Below are 12569 nucleotides of genomic sequence, written 5' to 3'. Positions count from 1 at the left end.
CCTGGTCATTTAATTGAGCTCTTGTTGTCCTGCTTGTTCTACAGGTAAGGAATTTCTTCCAGATCTCACAGCTCTAACTAATAAATTTTATGTCACTGTTCACAAAAGGACAGTGGATATCACTGAAAATCTCAGAGTAAAGAGTTCTAAAAACCTTTCCTCCATAAAAGCAATGAGAACACTAGCAAAAACTGTCAGAATCAACTTTTTCAAAATGCTGGAAATTAACCAAAGAAATGCAGCAATCTAGGGAATGATTATTCAAGAAAAAGAGCTAAATAAGAACAATGAGCTTTATGGCATTTTAATTTGCCCTTTGCCCATCTGCCCATCCCCAGCTCCACTGGAGTCTTGAAAAACAACAGCCACAATCAAGTCTGGCAGTCCAAGAAGTAATTCTTTCAAAGCCCCATTCCCAGAGAAAGGTCGTTATTGGACACGAAAGACTCCACATGTAAGGCTGTCATTTGTGAACTTACTCAGAGCTCACTAGTACAAAAAGTGCTTTCCCCTGAGAGACTCTGTCAAAACCAACCAGAGACAGTTGTTGAACATAACTTCCGAAAGTCAACCATAAAAAAAGAACCCCATTAATAAAGAGGCAAAAGATCTGAACAGATATCTCACCAAAGAAGATATACAGATGGCAAGAAAGCATATGGAAAGATGCTAAACATCATAATGCATCAGGAATTGCAAAGTAAAACAATTAGAAACCACATCTATAAGAATGCCAAAAATCCAAAACATTGATAATACCAAATGCTGATATGGATGTGGACCAACAGGAACTCTCATTTGTTGCTGGTAGAAGTGTAAAATGGTACAGCAACGTTGGAAGACAGTTGGGCAGTTTTGTCTCTTTTAAAAAAACTAAAATACTCTTTCCATACACCCCAGCAACTGTGCTCTTTGGTATTTACCCAAAGGAACTGAAAACTCACATCTACACAAAAACCTGCACATGGATGCTTAGAGCAGCTTTATTTACAATTGCCCAAACTTGGAAGTAAGATGCCCTTTAGTAGGTGGATGCTGTTGTGCTATGAAAAGACACGTTGAAACCTTAAATGCATATTACTAACTGAAAGAAACCAATTTGAAAAGGCTACATACTCTATGATTCCAACAATATGATATTTTGCAAGGGTAAAACTATGCAGACATTTTGATGACAGCTATTCTGAGCAGTGTGAGGTGATATCTCATTATAGTTTTGATTTGCATTTCTCTAATAATTAGCGATATTGAGTACCTTTTCATGTGCCTTTTGGCCATCTGTGTGTCTTCTTTGGAGAAATGTCTATTTAGACCTTCTGCCTATTTTTTGATTGAGTTGTTTATTTTTTTGATATTAAGCTGTATGAGCTGTTTGTATTTTTGGAGATTAATCCCATGTCAGTTGCATCATTTGCAAATATTTTCTCCCATTCTGTACAATATGGCCATTATCAAAAAGTCTACAAATAACAAATGCTGGAGACGGTGTGGAGAAAAAGGAACCCTCCTACACTTTTGGGGGAAGTGTGAATTGGTGCAGCCACTATGGAGAACAATATGGAGGTTCCTTAAAAATCTAAACATAGAGCTACCATATGATCCAGCAATCCCACTCCTGGGCCTTATATCCAGAGAAAACCACAATTTGAAAAGATACAAGCACCTCAATGTTCACTGCAGCACTATTTACAATAGCCAAGACAAGGAAGCAACCTAAATGTCCACTGATAGATGAATGGATAAAGAAGATGTGGTTTATTTATACAGTGGAATATTACTCAGCCATAAAAAATGATATAATGCCATTTTCAGGAACATGGATGGACACAGAGATTGTCATACTGAGTGAAGTAAGCCAGACAGAGAAAGACAAATAGCAAATATATGATATTGCTTATATGTGGAATCTAAAAAAATGATACAAAAAAAATGATACAAAGGAATTTATTTACAAAACAGAACAGACTCACAGACTTCAAAAACAAACTTATGGTTACCAAAGGGGAAAGGTTGTGGGGGGGAGGGATAAATTAGGAGGTTGGGATTAGCATATACACACAACTATATATAAAATAGATAATCAACAAGGACCTACTGTATAGTTCAGGGAACTATACTCAGTGTTTGTTACAACCTATAAAGGAAAGGATCTGAAAAAAAATAGGTATCTATGCATGTATAACTGAATCACTTTTCTGTACACCTGAAACTAACACAACATTGTAAATCAACTCTACGTCAATAAATAAATTAATTAATTAAAAAAATTAAGGAGACAGTGAAAAGGTCAGAAGTTGCCAGGGGTTAGGGGTAGAAGGGATAAATCAGCAGAGCACTGAGGATTTTTAGGGCAGTGAAAACATTCTGTACAATGCTAAAATGGTGGATACATGTCATTATACTTGTGTGAAAACCCACGAAATACAAAACACCAAAAGTGAACACAAACTGTAAACTATGGACTTTGAGTGAAAATGATATGTAATGTAGGTCCATCAATCGTAACAAATGTTCTCTGGATTCAGGATGTTGACAGTGAGGGAGGCTGTGCATAAGTGGAAACGGGATATATGGGAACTCTTTACATTCCACTCAGTTAATACTACTAAACAACTGAGAAAGAAATAGCATTAACTTCTCACAGACTTTTTTTAAAAATAAAGAGGAAGAAACACTTCCAATTTCATTTTATGAAATCAACAATACCAAAGTCATACAAAACCATTACAGGGAAGAAAATTAGAGAACCATAATCCTCACAAACTTAGACATAAACATTCTTATCAAAACATTAGGAAATCTGACTCGGCAACATAAAAATAATTAGAGTAATAATACTTCATAATGAAGTGGAGTTTATTCCCACAATGCAAAGTAGGTTTCACAGTTAAAAATCAATGTAATTCTCCATATTAGTAGTATAAAGAAGAAAATCATATGATCATCTTAACTGACACAGAAAAGCCATTTGGCAAAATTCAACATCTGTTAGTGATAAAAACTCTAAGGAAAATAGGGAATGAAAGGGAATTTCTTCAACCTGATAAAGGACAACTATGAAAAAGCTATAGCTTTCATCATACTTAATGAAGACAGACTAAACATTTTATCCCCAAGGTCAGGAATAAGGCAAAGATGTACCCTCACTTCTGTTAAACATCACACTGGAGGTCCTAGACAATGCAATAATGATAAATAAATTAAATTAAATTAAATTAAAGGCATACATATTTGAAAGAAGTAAAACATCATAGATAAGTTTTTGTAAATGTAAACTAGTAGTGAATTTTAGAGAGGTCACAGAATTTTAATACAAAAAAATCAATTGTATTCCTAAATACTGGCAATTAGCAAAAAAATTAAAGGAAAACAAAATCTGCAATATTATCAAGAAACATGAACTACTCTCAGATAAATTTAACAAAATTTGCACAAGATCTATACAAGGAAAACTACAAAACACTGCTGAGAGAATTTAAAGACATTACAAATAAATGAAAGGAGATACCACATAGATTGGAATAATCATATTTCTTATTAGGATAATTACCAACTTGTTGGTCTAACATAGATTCAGTGTAATCCCAAACAGATTTTTAGCAAACTTTGTGTAGAAACTGACCAGTTGATTCTAAAATTTATATAGGAAAGGGCCAGCAATCACAAAGGTGTCTTCTTAGAGAAACAAAAAGCTGGAAGAGTGACAGTACTAGATATTGTCTTACAGACTTAGAATTATTATACCTAATTTCAAAACAGTATATGGTAGCAGTATAATGGACAGACATATCAATCAGCAGAACAGAACAATGAGTCCAGAAATAGAATAATTCACATTAGGTTGACTGATTTTCAGCAAAGTTGCCAAGTATTTCAGAACTCCCTTTAGCATTCCTTAGCGAAGACCTGCAGGCAGAAAATTCTCTAAGTTTTATTTATCTAAAACATGATTTATTTGACCTTCATTCTCAGAAGATGTTTTTGCTGAAGACAATGAAAGTTGAATAAGGCTTTTTTTTCCTCTCTCTCAATACTTTAAAGACCTCATTCCTTTAGTTTCTGGACTCTATTGTTTATGATAAAAAATGAATGCTAATTCATATTGCTTTGTTCTATAAGTAACATGTCACTTTACTCTAGATGCTTTCAAGATTTTCTCTTAACCTTGTTTTTCAAACAGTTTAATTATGTTAAACCTTTCTTCCTTTTGTATTTGCCCTGCTTTTCATTGTACTCCTTAATCTGTAAATTTATATCTTTCAACTAATTTAGTAAATTTTCATTCATTGTCTTTTCACATCATTATTTTGTTTCTCTCTACCTCTTCTTTTGGGACTCAAATTAGTTGCATATTAGATATATCATTCCACATGTCCCTGAGATTCTGTTCACTTTTGATTAGTCTTCTTTCTGTTGTCTTCACATTGGATAATTTCTATTAGTCGTTCTCAAAGTTCACTGTCTCTTGTTACTCCAATCTGCTGTTAAGCCCTTCTAGTGATGTTTCTTGGGCGGGGGGAGGGAGTACCGAATTTTCAACTCTAGAATTCTCCTCCACCACCACTTTTTATTTTATTTATTTTAAAAATATATTTATTTATTATTTTTGGCTGTGTTGGGTCTTCGTTGCTGCACGCAGGCTTTCTCTAGTTGTGGCGAGAGGGGGTTACTCTTTGTTGCAGTGTGTAGGCTTCTCATTGTGGTGGTTTCTCTTGTTGTGGAGCACAGGCTCTAGGTGCATGGGCTTCAGTAGTTGTGGCACATGGGCTCTAGAGTGCAGGCTTGGTAGTTGTGGCGCACGGGCTTAATTGCTCCATGGCATGTGGGATCTTCCTGGACCAGAGCTCGAACCCATGTCCCCTGCATTGGCAGGTGGATTCTTAACCACTGCACCACCAGGGAAGCCCCACCACCACTTTTTAAAAAATAGTTTTTACTTCTCTGGTGAGACTTCCTATTTCTTAATTTATTACAAGCAAATTTCCCTTTATACTACTGAGCATATTTGTGATGTTTCCTTTAAAGACTTTGTGTACTAATTCAACACTTCAATCGTGTTGAGGTCAGATTCCACTGACTGCCTTTTCTCTTGAATAAAAATCACATTTTCCTGTTGCTTTGTGTGTCTAGATATTTTTGACTATATTATGGACATTCTGAATGATGTGTTGTAGAGATTCCCAATTATACTGTGGTTCTCTGAAGAATACTGATATTTTTATTGCAACAGGCAGTTAACCTGTCTGAAGTCAACCACCAAATTGTTTATACAGTGATGAATAATAGTTGAAATCTCTGTTCAGATCTTTTAGGTTTAGCTGGACTGCTTGAAAACTGTCTCATGCAAGTCCAGTTCAGGGGTCAGGTGATGATACGGGTGGGTTTATAAACAGAATTTAGAGCTTCCCTTTGTGGATCTGTCATTTCCCTACTCACTTTCCAGCTGCTCAGGTTACCCCAAATCCTGCTGTCTGGTTGTGCAAGCTAAAAGCCTGTCAATATTCTATTCAAGTTTTACCTTGGCCTGCACATGGGGGGGAAAAAGGTGATAAAAACATGGGAAATTCACCCAGTGCCATTCTCCTTTTCTAAGCATATGCTCCTCCAGTTTCTGCTGGCTTTTGGTTGTTCTCCATTGTATTCAAGTAGTTGAACTTACATCTTTTTGACAGATTATAATTGTTACTGCAGAAGGGTTGTGCAAAAAGGTGGTACTCCTTCATTACCAGAAGCAATAATAATTTAATTGGGAATGGTAAAAATGGTGTTAGAAGAATTGGATATCCATAGGGAAAAAATTAATCCTAACACTTCCCTCACACAAAAATCAACACAAAATACATCAGAGACCTAAATGTAAAAGCTAAAACTACAAGTCACAGGAAGAATATCTTTGTGATCTTTAGGTAGACAAAGATTTCTTAGGATATAGAATGCATGAATCATAAAATTAAAAATGGGGCTTCCCTGGTAGCGCAGTGGTTGAGAGTCCACCTGCCGATGCAGGGGACACGGGTTCGTGCCCCGGTCCAGGAGGATCCCACATGCCATGGAGCAGCTGGGCCCGTGAGCCATGGCCTCTGAGCCTGCACGTCTGGATTCTGTGCTCCACAACGGGAGAGGCCACAGCAGTGAGAGGCCCACGTACCGCAAAAAAAAAAAAAATTAAAAATGGATAAATTGGGTACCATCAAAATTTAAAAATGTCTGCTCTTGAAAAGGCATCATTAAAGAATAAAATGGCAAATCTCACATAGGAGAAGATACTCTGAACATATGTAATTGACCAAATACTTTTATACAGAATATATAAGAAATTTTAAAACTCAATAAAAAGTCAAACAAGTCAGTTATTAAATTAGCAAATATTTAAATAAACACATCATGAAGGATATTTGAACACCCAAATAAACACGGGAAAATATGGTCAATGTCATTAGACATCAGTACAGTACAAATTAAAACCACAGTGAGATATAAATAAATACCCACTAGAAAGGCTAAAATTTAAATGACTGAAAGTTCCAATCAATGGAACTGTCAGTGGAGAATTGCAACTTTCATACATTCCTGAAGTTAACATAAAATCACAAAAATACTTTGGAAAACAGTTTGATCATTTCTTATAAAATTGAACATACAATTACTGTATGATCCAGCAATTCCACTTCCTAGGTTTTTACCCAACAATTGCATACAAATGTTCATAGGAGCTTTATTCATAATAGCTTCAAACTGGAAACAACCCAAATGTCAATCAACATCTGAATGGATAAACAAATTATAATATATAGATATAGATATACAAATACTATAATACAGATATACATTAAAATATGACTTACTGTCAACAATATAATACTGAGAAAAAGAAACCAGATACAAAACAGTACATACTGTAAAATTTCATTTATATGACATTAAAATGAAAACAAATCTATAAAGTAAAAAAGCACATTAGTGGTTGCCCAAGGTTGGAGGGAAAGGGATGGAAAATGATTGAAAATGGGACAGGGAATTTATTGGGGTAAAGGGAGAGAACGGGGAAGAAGCTGTATCTGAGAAGATATTGATCAAGAATTTTACAAAACTGGTGAAAGTTATCAAGCTGTGATTCAACACTACAAAAGGATAAACAGTATATATTATGATAAATATATAAATCTAGGCACACCATATTAAAATCACTAAAAATCAAAAAGGGAAAATCTCAGAGAGGTCAGTTTCTTTTAAAGGCATAAAAATGAGTTTGATAGCTAACTTCTAAGGAAAAACAGTAGAGACCAGAAGATAATGGAATTACATCCTCAAAGGGATGGGAAAACTGAACTATTGATCTATTACTGACAAAACTACCCTTCATCAATGAAGGTGAAACAAAGACTTTTTTCAGATATACGGAAAATTGTGAGACTGTGTCCTTAACAAATCCACATTCAATAAATACTGAAGGGCATTCTTCAGGCAGAAGGAAAATGATCCCACCAATGGAAGCTAGGAGACACAGGAAGGAATGAAAAGTCACAAAAAGGTAAATCTACAATAATGTTCATATCTTAGGGAATTTAAAATATCTAGAAAATTAAAATACAAAGTAATAGCAAAATATGAAAATATTTTCAAATGTAAGTTAATAACAGACTTGATAAATCAAGAATACAGAACAGTGGAGGGAAATGAAATTAATTAAAAAAAAATCAGTCCAACAGAAGGCAAGAAAGGAAAGGAAAAAAACCAGAATGAAGTGATGAAACAAAGAGTAAATGGTAAGTATTAATACATTTATAATTACTAATACATTAGTAATTATATTAAATTAAAAAGGGTAAACTGCAGGGGTCTGATTTCTTTTTTTTTTAATTTTTGAATTTTATTTAACTTATTTTTTTATACAGCAGGTCCTTATTAGTCATCCATTGTATACACATCAGTGTATACATGTCAATCCCAATTGCCCAATTCATCACACCCCCCACCCCATCCCCCAGCTTTACTGAGACATAATTCACATACCACAAGATTCGCCCTTTAAAATGTACAACTCAGTAGGTTTTTAGAATATTCACAAACTACGCAGCCATCACAAGTATCTAACTGCAGAGCATTTTTAGCATTTCCCCCAAAACCCAATACCCACTCCCCATTCTCCCCATCCCAGTGCCTAGCAACCACTAATCTACATTCTATCTCTATAGATTGCCTATCTTGGACATGTTATATAAAGAGACTCATACAATACATGACCTTTGTAACTGGCTTCTTTCACTAAGCATGTTTTTCAAGGTTCATCCATGTTGTAGCACGCATGTTAATTTGATTGTAGTGATGATTTAATAGGTGCATGCCAAAACTTATCAAACTATATGATTAAATATATGCAATTTGTTGTATGTTAATTATAACTCAGTAAAGACTGTTACGAGACAAAGAAGTACACTACATAATGATCAAGGGATCAATCCAAGAAGAAGATATAACAATTATAAATATTTATGAACCCAACATAGGAGCACCTCAATACATAAGGCAAATGCTAACAGCTCTAAAAGGGGAAATCGACAGTAACACAATAATAATAGGGGACTTTAACACAGCACTTACACCAATGGACAGATCATCCAAACAGAAAATAAGGAAACACAAGCTTTAAATGACACAATAGACCAGATGGATTTAATTGATATTTATAGGACGTTCCACCCGAAAGTGGCAGAATACACTTTCTTCACAAGTGCACATGGAACATTCTCCAGGATAGATAACATAGATATATCTATGATATAACATCATATATCAAGCCTCGGAAAATTTAAGAAAATTGAAATCACATCAAGCATCTTTTCTGACCATGATGCTATGTGATTAGAAATCAATTACAGAGGAAAAAAATCTGTAAAAAACACAAATACATGGAGGCTAAACAGTGCACTACTTAATAACCAAGAGATCTCCGAAGAAATCAAAGAAGAAATAAAAAAATACATAGAAACAGATGACAATGAAAACACGAGAACCCAAAACCTATGGGACACAGCAAAAGCATTTCTAAGAGGGAAGTTTATAACAATTTAATCTCACCTCAAGACACAAGAAAAATCTCAAATAAACAATCTAACCTTACACCTAAAGCAACTAAAGAAGAACAAAGAAAAACCAAAGTCAGTAGAAGGAAAGAAATCATAAATATCAGAGCAGAAATAAATGAAATAGAAACAAAGAAAACAATAGCAAAGATCAATACAACTAAAACCTGGTTCTTTGAGAAAATAAACAAATTGATCAGCCTTTAGCCAGACTCATCAAGAAAAAAAGGGAGAAGACGCAAATCAATAAAATTAGAAATGAAAAAGGAGAAATCACAACTGACACCACAGAAGTACAAAGGATTATAAGAGACTACTACAAACAACTATACACCAATAAAATCAACAACCATGAAGAAATGGACAAATTCGTGGAAAGGTACAATTTTCCAAGACTGAACCAGGAAGAATTAGAAAACATAAACAGATTTTTCACAAGTAATGAAATTAAAGCTGTAATCAAAAATCTTCCAACAAACAAAAGTCCTGGTCCAGATGGCTTCACAGGTGAATTCTCTCAACATTTAGAGAAGAGCTAACACTTATCCTCCTCCAACTCTTCCAAAAAATTGCAGAGGAAGGAACACTCCCAAACTCGTTCTAAGAGGCCACCATCACCCTGATACCAAAACCAGGCAAATATATCACGAAAAAAGAAAATTACAGACCAATATCACTGATGAACATAGATGCAAAAATCCTCAATAAAATACAAGCAAACAGAAGCCAACAACACATTAAAAGGATCATACACCATGATCAAGGCCAAGGATGCAAGGATTCTTCAACATTCGCAAATCAATCAATGGGATACACCATATTAACAAATTAAGGAATAAAAACCATATGATCACTTCAATAGATGCAGAAAAAGCTTTTGACAAAACTCAACACCCATTTATGATAAAAACTCACCAGAAAATGGGCATAGAAGGAATCTACCTCAACATAATAAAGGCCATATATGACAAACCCACAGCAAACATCATTCTCAATGGTGAAAAACTGAAAGCATTTCCACTAAGATCAGGAACAAGACAAGGATGTCCACTCTCGCCACTGTTATTCAACATAGTTTTGGAAGTCCTAGCCACAGCAATTAGAGAGGAAAAAAAATAAAAGTAATACAAATTGGAAAAGAATTAAAACTGTCATTGTTTGTAGATGACATGATACTATACATAGAAAATCCTAAAGATGCCACCAGAAAACTACTATAACTAATCAACGAATTTGGTAAGGTTTCAGGATACAAACTTAATGCATAGAAATCTCTTGCATTCCTATACACTAACAACTAAAAATCAGAAAGAGAAATTAAGGAAACAATCCCATTTACCACCACTACAAAAAGAATAAAATACCTAGGAATAAACCTACCTAAGGAGGCAAAAGCCTTGTACTCAGAAAACTATAAAACACTGATGAAAGAAATCAAAGATGACATAAATAGATGGAGAAATATACCATGTTCTTGGATTGGAAGAATCAACATTGTGAAAAAGATTATACCACCCAAACCAATCTACAGTTCCAATGCAATCCCTATCAAACTACCAATGGCATCCTTCACAGAATTAAAACAAAAAAATTTACAATTTGTATGGAAACACAAAACCCCGAATAGCCAAAGCAATCTTGAGAAAGAAAAACAGAGCTGGAGGAATCAGGCCTGACTTCAAACTATACTACAAAGCTACAGTAATCAAGACAATATGGTACTGGCACAAAAAACAGAAATATAGATCAATGTTACAGGATAGAAAGCCCAGAGATAAACCCATGCACGTATGGTCACCTAATTTACGACAAAGGAGGAAAGAACATACAATGGAGAAAAGATAGCCTCTTCAATAAGTGGTGCAGGGAAAACTGGACAGCTACTTTTGAAAGAATGAAATTAGAACACTACCTAACACAAAACACAAAAATAAACTCAAAATGGATTAAAGACCTAAATGTAAGACTGGACACTATAAAACTCTTAGAGGAAAACACAGGAAGAACACTCTTTGACATAAACCACAGCAAGATCTTTTTTGACCCACTTCCTGGAGTAATGAAAATAGAAACAAAAATAAACAAATGGGACCTAATTAATCTTTTTTTTGTGTGTGTGTGTGTGTATTTTTTTTTTTTTAACATCTTTATTGGGGTATAATTGCTTTACAATGGTGTGTTAGTTTCTGCTTTATAACAAAGTGAATCAGTCATACATAAACATATGTTCCCATATGTCTTCCCTCTTGCGTCTCCCTCCCTCCCACCCTCCCCATCCCACCCCTCCAGGCTGTCACAAAGCACCGAGCCAATATCCCTGTGCCATGCGGCTGCTTCCCACTCTAATTAATCTTAAAAGCATTTGTACAGCAAGGGAAACCATAAACAAGATGAAAACACAACCCTCAGAATGGGAGAAAATATTTGCAAACAAATCAACGGACAAAGCATTAATCTCCAAAATATACAAACTGCTCAGGGAACTCAATATTAAAAAAACCAAACAACCCAATTAAAAAATGGGCAGAAGACCTAAACAGACATTTCACCAAAGAAGACACACAGATGGCCAGGAGGCACATGAAAAAATAGTCAACATCACTAATTATTAAAGAAATGTAAATCAAAACTACAATGTGTTATCACCTTATACCGGTTAGAATGGGCATAATCAGAAAATCTACAAACAACAAATGCTGGAGAGGGTGTGAAGAAAAGGGAAACTTTTGCACTGTTGGTGGGAATGTAAATTGATACAGCCACTATGGAGAACAGTATGGAGGTTCCTTAAGAAACTAAAAACAGAACTACCATATGACCCAGCAATCCCACTACTGGGCATATACCCTGAGAAAACCATAATTCAAAAGGACACATGTACCCCAATGTTCACTGCAGCACTATTTACAATAGCCAGGACAAGGAAACAAGCTAAATGTCCAATGACAGATGAATGGATAAAGATGTGGTACATATATACAAGGGAATATTACTCAGCCATAAAAGGAACGAAATTGGGTTATTTGTAGAGATGTGGATGGACCTAGACTAAAGTCTGTCATACAGAGTGAAGTAAGCCAGAAAGAGAAAAACAAATATCGTATATTAATGCATATATGTGGAATCTAGAAAAATGGCACAGATGAACCTATTTGCAGGGCGGGAATAAAGATGCACACGAAGAGAACAGACGTGGACACAGAGTGGGAAGCGGAGGGTGGGACGAATTGGGAGACTTTGTTTGACATAAGTACACTACCACGTGTAAAACAGGTAGTGGGAACCTGCTGTATAGCACAGGGAGCTCAGCTCGGTGCTCTGTGATGACCTAGATGGGTGGGATGGGGGGTGAGGGGTAGGAGGGAGGTCCAAGAGGCAGGGCATATAAGTATACATATAGCTGATTTACTTCATTGTACAGCAGAAACTAACACAACATTGTAAAGCAATTATACTCCAATAAAAAAATAATAATTAAAAAAATAT

Source organism: Pseudorca crassidens, chromosome 20 (genome assembly GCF_039906515.1).
Source record: "Pseudorca crassidens isolate mPseCra1 chromosome 20, mPseCra1.hap1, whole genome shotgun sequence".
Taxonomy (NCBI): domain Eukaryota; kingdom Metazoa; phylum Chordata; class Mammalia; order Artiodactyla; family Delphinidae; genus Pseudorca; species Pseudorca crassidens.
This window is presented reverse-complemented; position numbering follows the sequence as displayed.